Source organism: Miscanthus floridulus, chromosome 4 (assembly GCF_019320115.1).
Source record: "Miscanthus floridulus cultivar M001 chromosome 4, ASM1932011v1, whole genome shotgun sequence".
Lineage (NCBI taxonomy): Eukaryota > Viridiplantae > Streptophyta > Magnoliopsida > Poales > Poaceae > Miscanthus > Miscanthus floridulus.
In genome coordinates this window covers 75058769-75072340 of record NC_089583.1, presented here as the reverse complement: position 1 = coordinate 75072340, position 13572 = coordinate 75058769, and positions in this window count along the sequence as shown.

Sequence of the window (13572 nt, the reverse complement as noted above, 5' to 3'; positions counted from 1 at the left end):
ATTGCCATCTGTCCGGCACTCGGCAAAGTTTGAATTTTTTTTAAAAAAATTCCTTTGGCGAGTGTCCTCTGCCCGACACTCGACAAAGTTTGAATTTTTTTTAAAAAAAATTTCTTTGCCAAGTGCCCTCTGTCCGGCACTCGGCAAAGTTTGATTTTTTTTAAAAAAAATTCTTTGCCGAGTGCACTCTGTCCGGCACTCGGCAAAGTTTGAATTTTTTTTTTAAATTTCTTTGCCGAGTGCCATGGTCACAGCACTCGACAAAGCTGGAAAAATAGTTTTCTGGACACCAATTTTTCCAGCTTTGCCAAGTGCTGTGACCATTGCACTCGGCAAAGGGGTCCTTTACCGAGTACAATACTCGGCAAAATGACCCAAAACTGCAATTTTTAATTTTTTTTTCATTCCATCATGACAAATAAATTCATACAAACATATATCACACACACACACACATATATATATATATATATATTTCATTCATCACATATATATCTCATCCATCCGCACATATCACATCCATCACAATATGTATCACATATATAATAATAAGTGCTCAAGTCCATCCAAATAAATACACAAGTCCATCAAAGTCCACAAGTGCATCACAAGTATATCACAAAGTGAACAACAAATGAAAAAATACAACGTGCACTCATCTCGGGCAAGGCGACTGTGGTGAAGGCCCAGCTCCATCATTCGAAGGTGCATGAGGTGGATTATTCGAACCACCATCAGATGAATACTGCACAAAGGAGAAAAGATTGCATGTGAGACAAGATTATTTAGATAGTTAATCTAGGAAGGTAGAGGCCATACAAGCAAAGCACAAGCGAAAGTAAAAAACTTTCATACTCACAGGAGTAACTGTAGCTACAGGACGCGAAGGCGGAACCAACAGCCCAGGTGGTAAAGAGAAGCCCACACGTTGCCCAAGTCCTTGTAAGAACTCCGTAATGTCCGTCAGCCTCTATGCCTGGGCCTGCCACTCGGCCTGCTCAGCCTCTAGCCGGGCCGCCATCCTCTGCTGCCCGGCCTCCAGCTCCTGATGTTGCCTCATTTCTTGTTTCAGCCGGGCCTACAATATTTCACTCCAATGTTTCAGTAATGCAAAGTTAATTAAGGTGTGTAAAGATCAATGTATGACAAGTAAAATAGGAATAACCTCGAGTGCGTCGACCTGGTGCTGTGCAGCGGTCGGCCGTGTGCGAATGGGCGGGCTCTCGCTCGTGCTTCGTGCTTGGATCTAGGAGAGAGAGGGAGTAGAGGCCGTGTCGATGACGCCGTCGCCAAGCTAGAACCGTCCATGCTTTTTGCCTTGCCCCGCCCTCATGACGGCCTCTCCATCGAAGTCCTATGTGCTCGGATCATGGTCTAACCCATGGAGCAACCTCACCACCTTAGTATACTCACTGATGCGGGAGTGGACGCTCGGGTTTGTGTATGCCTCGGGCGGGTCCTCCAGGTTGAAGGAGACATCAGACGTCGCCTTGCCCTTGTGGGCCATACACCAAGCCTGGAAGTCCGAGCAAGCCTGGCCACTATGTGACACCGACTAGGGAGAAAGACAGCACGATGATTAGAAATCAGGCAGAACTGAGCGTCACAATAGATAAATGAATTCGCGTACCCATGCTTGTTTATATCCGACAAGGCTACAGCTGCCTTGATGGTGTGCTGGACCTTGCATCTACAAACAACGGTCCCGGGCATCCCTGTGCATCTTGAGGTACTCCTCCGTAAACCACCTGTCCACCATCATCGCCTAGCACTCAGGGATACGCTTGGCACCACCATGAAATCATCTACACGTCATCAAGTATTGGACATATAAGAAGATCAAATGTAACCAACTTAATCTCAAAACGAATCAATATTGATGTTCTTCATTTATCTCAAGGTACTGCTCTCGGGTCAGCTACATCTCTCTTGCGTCTTTCTTGGTTTTCCTCTCTCCAAGCTTTGACCCATAGTAGGTTACGATGGCCTGGATGCGCACCTCGTGATGCATGTTGGAGACGAGTTTTTTACAGGCTTTGGTAGTCACCTGCTCCGCCCTGGCCTCAAATCCCTCCTCGTATTTGTAATAAGTCTACATACAAAAGCGATGTATTCATTCATTATTTCAAGAAAAGTCTGCAATGTTCTGCGAGGGAGACTTACCCAAAGCTCTGCCTTCACCCGCGTCACCTTGTTGGGGTACTCCACATCGGTGGCGATGGCGTAGTGGTCAAACGAGTAGGTCGGCTCCATCTTTGATGCATACGTGACAATGCTGGGGAAGTGTTGCCTGCACAGAGACCCAGGATACTATTGACTAGCCATGCATTACCACCCGACACAACCACCCAGTTCCTGCACAAGTGATTAAGAAAAATTATTAGTTTTTTTCATCATATCATATGAAGTAATGGTGATAACATATAAAGTTACTTACTTTTGCCCTTCAGGGTGAATCACTGGGCGTTGGTGAGGAAGCGGAACATGTGGAAGGCTCGCGGGACCTCGCAAGTAGACACTCAAAGAGGAGTCAGAGGAAGCGGAACCCGTGCCTACCACCTCCAACTCGTCGTCCTCATGCGGCCCCTCCTCCTCGTCCGTCTGCCAAACCAGCTCATCGTCCGACTCGTCCATGGGCGCCACCTCCTCCTCCGGCTCCTCCTCACGCGGCGTGGGAGGAGACGGCCCCCTCCTACGTCTGGCAGTCCTCCTCCTCCTCCTGTCCGATCCCTCCATCGCCCCCTCCACCTCCTCCTATAGCCGGCGTTGTCTTTGGTATATCGAGTTCACGGACCTATGACGGTCGCCCGCCATCTTTGTTCAATCACCTGCAACAAAAAGAAAAACAAGACGCAATTAGAAATAGGTGAAAAAATGAACAAAACATAATTACAAAAATATAGTAATATATGTATTAGAAATATTTGCAAAAATGAACAAAACATAATTACAAAAAACATAGTATTACATGTATTAGAAATAATCTTCATGATTGAGATTAGCTGGATCATAGGTCTCGTCATCACTATCAACATTGTCCAACTCATCAACACTATCCGAAGGAGGAATGTTGTCTTCATTGTCATTGCCTAAACGTAATCGCTCAAGCATTTGTATGTCCCTCAGATTTCGCACCTTGTCTCCAGCGTCCTCGTCATCATCCCTTTCATTGTCTACTTCCATTCCTATCTCTTCGGTTAAGTCTATGTCAAACCTTCCTTGTAGTCCCTCTTCTTGATAGAACTCTCCATCATATGTGTTTGGGTTGAAGTTGTAATCTTCATCATTTGGGATAGGTAGTTTATCGTGTGGTGATACCTTGTGCACAATAGACCAACCCTTAAGATGGTCGGCGTATTTGCACGCGTATGATGTATAATAAACCTAGACGGCCTGTTGAGCCACAATGTAGACATCTTTTCCTGGATGGATAGAATCCTGTCGAATCTCGACTAGCCCAAGCTTAGGGGTTCATCTCGTTACTCTAGGATGAAACCAGTGGCATTTGAATATGACAGGAGTAAGAGGTTTGGAACCATAGAATGATAGTTCATAGATTTCTTTAATTCTTCCATAATAGTCGAGTCCATCAGTGCCGAATGTAACAACTCCGCTGTTTGTGGTTTTTTGATTGGACCGACTCTGCTTGTAGCTTGCTGTGTGAAAACGATATCCATTCACATCATAACCGGTAAATGACTTGACCCTAACAGCACAGCCATTTGCAACCTGTCTCAGCTTGTCACTTATAGACGCATCAGTTTGGGCTTTCTGTTTGAACCAACAAATGAAATCGGGGCTCCCTGGTCCCGCACCCCATGAAAGAAGAGTATCATTTTCTTGCGGGGTAGGTTGCCTTGATCCATTCCAGGATTGACGAAGAAATTCCCTGTACCAATGAGAAACAAGGGGGTTGGACGAAGAAACAAGGACATACAGCGAAATAAAACAAGTTTGCTTAGAACTTACCCAATGAACGGTTGCACCTCGACAAGGTTGGTCAACACATATAGCATGATACTATGCCACTCTTCATTTTTGAGTTGCTTAGTGGTCGATGCACTTGCGCTTTCGAGTTGCCCTTGGAAAAGGCTGAGGTTTGATTCATTTTTGCCAGCATTGTAACAAGGGGGTGGATTATAAATGCTAGGAAGTTTCTTAGTGTAGTATTTCTCTGTGAAGTTCGACACCTCCTCTAGAATGTATGCCTCTGCAATGGAAGCTTCAATTTTGGCTTTATTTCTACATTTTTTGCGAAGAGTCTTCAGACATCTCTCGATTGGATAGCACTAATGGTTCTGCATGGGCCCCCCCATCCGTGCCTTATACGGGAGGTGCATAATCAAATGCTACATCGGCAAGAAGAAGCCGGGTGGAAAGATCTTCTCCAACTTACAAAGCAACATGGGTGCCGCTTTTTCCAAGTCATCAATGATGGTCCAAGAGAGCTCCTTGGCACAAATCTGGCAGAATAAATAGCTCAACTCTGCCAGCACTTGTTAGACATGCTCCGAGACATAGCCTCAAACCATCGCCGGAAGAAGCCGCTCAATCCATATATGGTAGTCATGACTCTTCATCCCGTTTACTCGTAGAGTGCCTAAGTTCACTCCCCTCTTTAGATTCGCTGCATACCCATCAGGGAACATTAGTGTCTTGATCCATTCAAGTACTTCCCTCCTTTGGTCCTTTTTTAAGACGAAATCAGCCTTAGGCCTTCTCTAGGTCTTACCATGACTAGGAGGCTGCATCTCTTGATTTGGTCTACTGCACAATGTTGCTAGGTCCACTCTAGCCTTAGGGTTGTCCTTAGACTTTTTAGTGTCCATGAGTGTTGCCCAAAAAGCCTCGGTGACATTCTTTTTAGTGTGCATTACATCAATGTTATGTGGTAGAAGTCATCGAAATAGGAGAACCTCATCATGCCTGAGATATGAGTCCACATATGTTGCTCACCATATCCCACAAAATCACCTTCATTAGGCACGAGAGCATCTATCTAAGCATGAACCTCGGCACCAGTCATCATCTGTGGTGTAGGGTTTGTTACTTTAACACCTTTTATAAAGTTCTTGATGTCTTGTCTAAATGGATGGTCAAGAGGTAGGAATTGATGATGTTTATCGAATGACGAATACTTGCCACCCTTCTGCAACTAAATGAACCTCACACCTTCCTTGCATATTGGGCATGAGAACTTCCCATGAACACACCAGGCGCAGAATATCCCATACGCTAGGAAGTCATGCAGGGAGTAGTGGTACCAAACGTGCATTTTGAAGGTTGTCTTTGTAGCTCGATCGTATGTCCATACCCCTTTGTCCCAAGCACGGACCAATTCATCAAACACGGGCTCCATGAACACACCCATATTACTCCCTAGGTGTCCAGGAATTATCAACGACAAGAATACATTATGTCATTGAAAGGAGACACCAGGGGGGAGATTAAGGGGGATAACGAAGACGGGCCAACATGTGTATGGGGCAACCATCATTCCATAAGGATTGAACCCATCGTTGCCAGCGCGACACGTACATTACGAGACTCATCTACTTTGTCATGATGTTTGTCATTAAAACAGATCCAAGCTTCACCATCGGATGGATTTACCATCTTGTCAGGATTGTACCTTTTGCCATTTTTGTGCCATGTCATCTATTTCATGGATTCCTCGATCATGTATAGCCATTGGATCCTCGGTAGGAACGGAAGGTACCGTAGGATTTTCACAGGGATTGTAAGTTGCCTCTTCTGGCCATCATCAGAGTCTACCTTCAGGTACCTAGAGGATTTACACTTTGGATAGAACTTTGCATGCTCGTGTTCTTTCCTAAATAGGACGCACCTCTTCAGACAAGCATGTATCTGTTCATACGACATCTTAAGCACTCGAAGGAGTTTCTGTGACTCGTACATGCTCTTTGGCAGAATGTGGCCCTCCAAAAGCAGGGTGCCAATCACGGCCAACATCTTATCGAAGCCAGGTCGACTCAAGTTTAACTCGGACTTCAACCCCATTAGGCGTCCAATGGCATCCAGTTGAGACACCATTGACTGATCGTGAAGGGGTTTCTGTGCCGAGTCCATCATGTCGTAGAACACCTATGCGGCTGCCTCCATCTCCTCCTTCTCACGTCCCTCATCGAACTATCCTTGGTGAAAGTCATCTAACATGTCTGGTACTCCCACATCAGCATCAAAAGCCTCCACCCGTGGTCTCACCACCACCTCTCTCATATGATGGGCTTCACCATGGTGGACCCACCGGGTGTAGTTCGGCGTAAATCCATTCTTCACAAGATGTTTACCCATTTCCATCTTGTTTACCCTCCTCCTGTTTCCACATTTGCTACAGCGACACAAAACTAGGCAATATCCTTTAGCAGCCTTGCCAAATGCACTATTCAAGAAAGCATCGGTCTTGTTCATCCATTCTGTGGTGTAATCACTCTGACTTCTCCAGCCCATGTACATCCACTAACGGTTATCCATCCTCTAACATATGTATCAGCGAGTAATGTAACCATCAATTGCATCTACATGGTGTTCCTACTATCTAATAGGTGAGGATATGTCCTAATCCCACCCGTGGATGCGTAGATGCGGTTAGTTTCCATGCTCTACTCCTATCCAAGATAGAATTTTGGCAGCACATTCCCGCTGTTCTCTAGATACACATCCTACCAAAGAAGAGTGCGTATTCGGAGAACAACAGGGAGGTGATGCCGAAACTCTGTCTCAGACCGAAGCAGACCATGGAAACTAACCCATCTATGCATCCACGGGTTGTCCAAAAAACATGGACAATCAAAAATAGATACGATCATAGATATGCAAAGATCTGCATACCTCCAACTGTATCTCTTTTAAACGAGAGACGCCTAACTAGGTTACACGATCTATGACCATGATACAGAAAGAGGGGTTATACCTAGGGTGGCGGCGGAGTCAGGCTAGTGGGGCCATGGCGGGTCGGTGCAGTGGCGAGGCGGCACAGGGCAGGTAGACCGGCACGGCGACAAAAACTCCAACTCGGCTCCGATAGGCTCTTCTCTATAAAAATGGAACAAAATACTGTTATTTTAAAAAATTTGGCAGAATCTCTCCTGCACGGTGAGGTTTCCAAAACCTGCAAAAAACAGCGACATGATGGCCGACAAGCACATGTCTCAAGAGAAGCCATGTAATTTGGATATCAATCCATGCAGAAGAATATATTGAAGTAGTACCACTACTTCTACTACTACTTCCAATATTGCTACTACTACTACCACTAGTTCTACTACTACCACCACCACTATTGCTACAACTACTACCACTAGTTGTACTACTACTACCACTACTTATAATACTACTACTACTACCACTAGCACTACTAGTACAACTAATACTACTGCAACTATCACTACCACGACAACAACAAGAGGGAAGGCATACCTGACGGGCGCCGAGGGTAGGGGCGGGCGGCGTCGGGGTCGAGCGGCGTTAGGGTCGGGGTCGGGGTCGTCGGAGTCGGGAACGGGGCCGGGGGAAGGGTCGGCCGGGGGTAGGGCCGGTCTGGGGCGGCCGGGTGCAGGGCGCGGGCAGCGCGGGCGGTGCGGCCGGTGGCAGGCGTGGGCGCGGTGCGTGGCGCAGGGGGCAGGGGCGGCGATGGGCAGTGGGCACGGGGCTGGCTGGCTGTCAGTTTGACTGCCCGGCTGGCCGAAGTTGGTTAAGTCCCACATCTGCCCTTTGCCGAGTGCCGGATCATGGGAGGCACTCGGCAAAGTTTTTTTTAATTTCTTTGCCGAGTGTCCCAGATCTGGCACTCGGCAAAGATTAATTTTTTTTAAAAAAAATTTCTTTGCCGAGTGTCCCAGATGTGGCACTCGGCAATTTTTTTTTTGAAAAATACTTTGCCGAGTGCCCCTGACACGGCACTCGGCAAAGATTTTTTTTAAATTTTTTTTTGAAAAATACTTTGTCGAGTGCCTCTGGCACGGCACTCGGCAAAGATTTAAATTTTTTTTTTAAATGTCTTTGTCGAGTGCCCTGTGAAGACACTCGGCAAGGATGAATTTTTTTTAAAAAATTCAAAACCCTCTTTGCCGAGTGCCTTATTTGTGGCACTCGACAAAGACCCCCTTTGCCGAGTGCCATGCCCCGGCACTCGGCAAAGTTTTTTTTTTTGTTTTTGGCCTCCAAATTTTTTGTACAACCCTTTTAAAGCACCAGGAATTCCTAATTAGAATTTGGGGATTTTTATGGTTTTTTGATATATTTAGTTACTTTATTTCATTTACTTAAATTTTTATGGATTTTATGGAATTTTTACGAAATCTTGATTTCTGGTTTATAAGCATCGTACATGACAACGTGCACTAAAATTCAAGTAAATGAAAATAAAGTAACTAAATATATCAAAAAGCCATAAAAAATCCCCAAATTCTAACTAGGAGTTCCTGGTGCTTTAAAAGGGCTGCACAAAAAATTTGGAGGCCAAAAATAAAAAAAACTTTGCCGAGTGCCGGGGCATGGCACTCGGCAAAGACCCCCTTTGCCGAGTGCCACGAATAAGGCACTCGGCAAAGAGGGTTTTGAATTTTTTTTTTAAAATTTCGTCTTTGCCGAGTGGACACTCGGCAAAGACATTTAAAAAAATTAAATCTTTGTCGAGTGCCGTGCCAGAGGCACTCGGCAAAGTATTTTTCAAAAAAAAATTAAAAAAAAATCTTTGTCGAGTGTCGTGTCAGGTGCACTCGGCAAAGTATTTTTTTTAAAAAAATTGCCGAGTGCTAGATCTGGAACACTCGACAAAGAAATTTTAAAAAATAATTTAAATCTTTGCCGAGTGCCAGATCAGGGACCCTCAGCAAAGAAATTTTAAAAAAAACTTTGCCGAGTGCCTAACAGCAGGCATTCGACAAAGAAGGACGTGGCCGAACACCATTACGCGGTTCATCCTATGCCAAGTGCTGCGCTTTTGCCGAGAGTCTGGCACTCGGCAAAGAAGTCCTTTGCCAAGTGCATTTTTTTTGTCGAGTGCAATTCTTTATCAAGTGCAGCACTCGACAAAGAAGGTCTTTACCGAGTGCCCGATTTTTGACACTCGACAAAGAATTTTACACTCGGCAAAGTCTCTGTTTTCTGTAGTGTACTCGACCGTCAGCTACGTACTAAGGACATGTTCAGTTGCTACGAAATGTCCTTTAGAATATATTCCTGGCCAGATTGTTTTATTAATTTGAATAACCATCATTAGTAGGAACGGTTTCTGGGCTCGTTTTGGAACAACCGAAAAAGCCTTAAAGGCGACAATTGAGAAACAGCGACACCTGGATGGCGACAACATTGCAATTTGCACGCTCCGTGTCATTGTGCATGTGTGATCGAGGAGACTAGCTCGTCTCATGGCACTTGTCGATCCAAACATTCTTGAAGGATCGAGAAGACGACCACAGGGGTGAATGAGAGTCAATTAAAATTCTTAAGAAAGAACTTACCTATATTTCAACCCTCTCAATAAATATCTCTCTTTTCTAATAAAATCAAGTTCTATTAGTCATGACACGCCTATAGGACTTGGAAAAGTGTTAGGAAGCTGAAAAGATCGTGCGAAAGCAAGAGCAAATTAAGGAAATATGAATCCCCCAAAGATGATTTTTAGCCTGCAAATTGCGGAAGTTCTACGGTCAAACATGGAAGTTCCTCACTATTGTATTTAACAGACTGAACCAAAGAAAAACAGTTTGAAACTCGATCAAACGAGATCCCATTGCGCTGAATTTTTGTACACACCTTTTCTAGGATGTTTTCAAGGTGTCCACAAAATTTCACATCCAAAAGAGCAAAGTTTGGACAGCAGCATGAAAAATAGTATCTCAAATCAGGGTTTTCTCAACTACCAACTACTCACGCACCTGCTATGACTTGGTCAACCATCATCTTGACTTGTCAACACTATCTATGCTTCATCGCATCTATACTTGCTCGTTGATCTCTGATAGGATCTAGATGGTTAGAGAGAGGTGAGTAGCCTACAAAACTTTTCCAACAAACTCACAAATACTAGAGCAAAGGTTGATTAGTATAAAATGAGGCCCTACTTGCAACTACTTGCTCTAGCTCTAATTCACCTAATGCAAGCCTCCTACACAATTCTAGTAGCTTAGTCTCTCGTTTATGTCACACAAACAAAAAAGTTACTAACAAAACTAGAGGGCTACAACTAGCTAGAGCTACTAAGAAAGCAACTACGACTAGCTACAACTACTACTAGGGCTACACAAGCTAGCATGGCAAGAAACAACTATTCACAAGAATAAGTAATCACAAGGTAAATACAGGTGAGTAGAAGCATGCAAACCACATGGGGCAAGAGGTGACATAGGATATATCCCAAAGGTTTGATTGCTTGCCGGCAACCTATGCCCTCGTTGTGGCGAGTCCCCAAGTGATGGTTCATGAGCTAACTAGCGTGACAAGCTAGACCCACCAAGGGTGCCATAAGAACCACTCAAATGGTGAACTCCAACTAGACATGATTCCACTAGAGTTGATCTTCACGATCTCCCGTGGGGATGAGCTCAAGAACCCCTTACAATCACTTGATTGAAGCCGGCAACAATCACCAAAGCCGCTCAACGATCCTCCGCTACCTCCAAGACATCTAGGTGGCGGCAACCACCAATAGGAAGAAGAATCCTGCAGCTCAACTCAATCACTAGTGCCACTAGATGCAAGAACTCAATGCAAATGCACTAGAATCAATCCTAATCTCAATTTGGATCAAGCAATAGCCAAAGATATGAGTGTGAGGTGTCTGCTTAGGCTCATTAGGGTGTATGATCTATTGGAGTGCCAAGATAGCCGCCCAAGGCTGGCCATCATCTATTTATAAACCCCCTTAGAGCAACGAGCCATTAGCTCTTCATTTCATAGAAAACAGGGGCGTCGAACCAATAGACGCCCACCACTAGACCAATAGCAATCGGTTCCATGCCTCTAGAAGCTACCACATGCTACTAGCCATTTGAATGTGACCGTTGCCATCCAACGACTATGGGCGCTTATGGTTTGAGGCCCTCTGGTCTGACGACCAGTGGACCAACGAAGACCACCATCCGATGCCATGCAGAGAGCTCCTTGAATGGCAAAACCGCCACCGGACTTAGCCAACATGGCCTGTTGGACCAACAACTAGGGTCCAATGGCCTATCAGAACCAAACCCTTATGCTGTCCTATGGACCCCATTTGGTGAACAGTCTGATCGTTCGGTCTGACACGCCCCTGTCTATGGCCATCGGCCAAAACCTTAGGGTCCAATGAGACATAGAGTGCTCCTAGGCTGGGTTAGTCATTGGGCTGGCCATCATGCCGGTCTGATGCCTCTGTTAGGGTTCGTTGCCTCCCTGAGGCCTTCTCTAGCTCACTTTTTCACCCCTTTTTCAAATGTGCTAACTCTAAAAGTGTCCCAACTGCAAGTGAGTTAGCATTTTCTTAAACATTTTCAAAGGGCTTTTTACATCCTCACTAGGTCTAATGCATATGCAATGAGTCAATCCACCTAGTGGCACTTAGATAGCTATGTTTGAACTTTGAGTTTCCATCTTAATGGTACGGCTATCTATCCTAAACCCGATCATACACACTATTGCATTTTGACCGGCAAAACAAAATGCCTAGTTTATACCTTTGACTTAAGCCCTTGCATTTTATTTTTCTCTTTCTTCTTTTCCAAGAATTGAGCACTTGATCACCATTTGGCACCATCATCACCTCCATGATTGCCATCCTTGCTCAACCTTGGTGTGGACCTAATCAATCTCAATCATAACACTTAGAGTAGAGGTTACACTACTACAGATTGATTTATCACTATCGCCACTTTCACTGTAGTAGTGATAGAAGTGACGGTGTTATATTTCCACCGCTGGTTGGACCGATAGCGAGGCCTCCTAAGGAAGGAAACTGGTAGTTGAAACTTCTACCACCGATGGGTTAACAATAGATGCGGCAGTGGTATTTTCTTAGTCGTATGAAAAGTCAAGCCGATTGGGATACATGTTATGGCTACTAGCCCTCCATGACTGTTTGGTATTCCGATGGTAAAGTCAGCATGAGTTATTTCCCAACTACCCATAACACAGTTGCATCACCATTACTTGCACTTCTCTATCTTCAAGGTTGGCATATTTAACCAAGGTCTGGATGCACCTCTTGGGCTCAATCCACACACTCTTGAATCCACACACTCGTGAGCTACTATATCTTTCCTCATCACCAAAAAGTGCTTTGTATTCATCCTTGCACCACTCATGGCCTCCTCTTGGCCGTGAGAGGTGCAAGATGGAGATAAAACACCTCACAGGGTGTTTGGAGAAGGCCTTCTAGATTGGATGCTTTAGATTCCATAACCTTGCTACCCCTTAGCATCGAGATGCAAATCTGCATCCTTCGACGCTAAGAGGTAGCAAGATTATGGAATATAAAGAACCTCGCTATGCAGGTGCAAGTTTTGCGAGGTGCTCCTTCTCTATCCTTGGCGAGGTGCTGCCGTTGATTAGGAGCTTGACCTTGATGATTGCAAATCTTCTTACAGATCTTGTGTTAAAGAAGATCTGTAATCATCTGGTTCTCTCCTGTTCAAGGGCTCCATACTCGATTAGGGTGCTTTAAGTTTGTGAGGTGCTCGTTCTTCAAGATTAGATGCTTATATTCCATCTTGCAGCTCTCACGGTCAAGAAGCAGATCACATCCCTTGAATGTGAGGTACATCTTGTAGCTCTCACGGTCAAGAAGCAGATCACATCCCTTGACCATGAGGTTTGCAAGATGGAAGATAGAGCACCTCACTGAGGGTGAAGTTTTGTGATGTGCTGCATCGTTCTTTAGATTCCATGATCTTTGTACCTCAGAGGATCGAGATACAAATCTATTGGTTTGTATGTGCAAACGCCGTATGATACAGATCTATTATCACATAGACCTCAATGGAAAATATGTAAAGAAGTACTATATATACCCAAGTATTTGGGTCCATGCTTAATAGTCGAGTCTCATTGGCTCAAAATATAGCTAACACCTAGAGTATCACCTTTAGAAAAAAAATAATAAAAGTCATAGGATCAAAAGTGACATTCAAACAGTAGATTATTTACTTATAAGACCCTAGATATAATCTATGGTCCTGAGAAAATATTGTTTACAACATCTTTGCGTGGATGATCACTACAATAGCCTCAGCAGCATCAGTGAAGTCTCTAGTTAGGTCCTCTTGATCTTTCAGCCGATCAGTGTTTGGAAAACTAGGTTCTAGGTGACAGAGCTCGTGCCCTGAACACAATTGCACTGTAGCCAGAGCGACACTAGCACAATAGCAGACCCCATGAGTTGCCACTTCTCTGGCATGAACCGGGATATCCTGTAGGTGATCTTCAAGAGAAACTCCCCTGGCGTTGACTTCTGCAACTACGCCTTGTGTTGTCTCTTTGAGGATCTCATGGCGACTCTCTAGATCAATCTCCTGGCGACAAGCCTCCTCGATCTCACGACGAGAAGCAGCTAGTTGTTCCTTAAGATCTAATGAA